The 639-nt window shown below is 29.4% G+C and overlaps 1 non-coding gene across 1 annotated transcript; it reads right to left on the bottom strand.

Annotated features, from left to right (window-relative positions):
* Positions 1-206: 206 nt before the first annotated feature.
* LOC145830299 (U1 spliceosomal RNA) lies at positions 207-369 on the bottom strand. Its single transcript, XR_014369636.1, has one exon. It is a non-coding gene; the product is annotated as a U1 spliceosomal RNA (small nuclear RNA).
* Positions 370-639: the final 270 nt, after the last annotated feature.

Raw genomic sequence — 639 nt, 5'->3', positions numbered from 1 at the left:
TTTTGCTAGTTTTTTTTTAAAATAGATAAAAAGATTTATAGTTTCATGATTTTAGTAATTTTAGTTCAGTTTGAAGTTATTTTATTTGTGATAATCAACTAATTAAAAAATCGCTTTTGAAATTAAAATAAACTAGTGAAATGTATTTGTTGCAACTTAACTCTTAAATCAAAAAGCCGCCCAATTTTAATTAAAGTAGATTAAGAGAAGGGACTTCGCGAACACAAACACCCATTTTAGAAATTGTACCACCACGCTACCAATTATAGAATAACTGCAGAGGTCGGTTCCACCAATGTGCAATGATGAAACCTCACTCTGAAGCAACAGCATGCTTGATTGCAGTTTACGCTTCTTGCTGTTAAGTTTAATTTACTGTCACCTCTCGCGAAAATACGCACATTTAAAAAAGAAACAGTTGGTTTGATGGTAGTATTATTGTGACATCAAGGTATAAGCAAGAGAAATAAAAACAAACGTAAAAAGAATATTTTTTTAAATCATTCAACATTCAGAAATCTTAAACCTTGATATCTTATTGACCATTTTGTTGTTTATAAAACGACCATTTTTGTACACTTCTAGTTCTATTCTGTTACATAATGTAACAATTCTTCTATATTTAGCTACCCAAAGAAA

This window comes from Thalia democratica, chromosome 2, assembly GCF_965202585.1.
Source record: "Thalia democratica chromosome 2, ktThaDemo2.hap1.1, whole genome shotgun sequence".
Classification (NCBI taxonomy): Eukaryota; Metazoa; Chordata; class Thaliacea; order Salpida; family Salpidae; genus Thalia; species Thalia democratica.
Note: the sequence above shows the minus strand (reverse complement) of the source record. Positions and strands in the feature narration are given on the sequence as shown.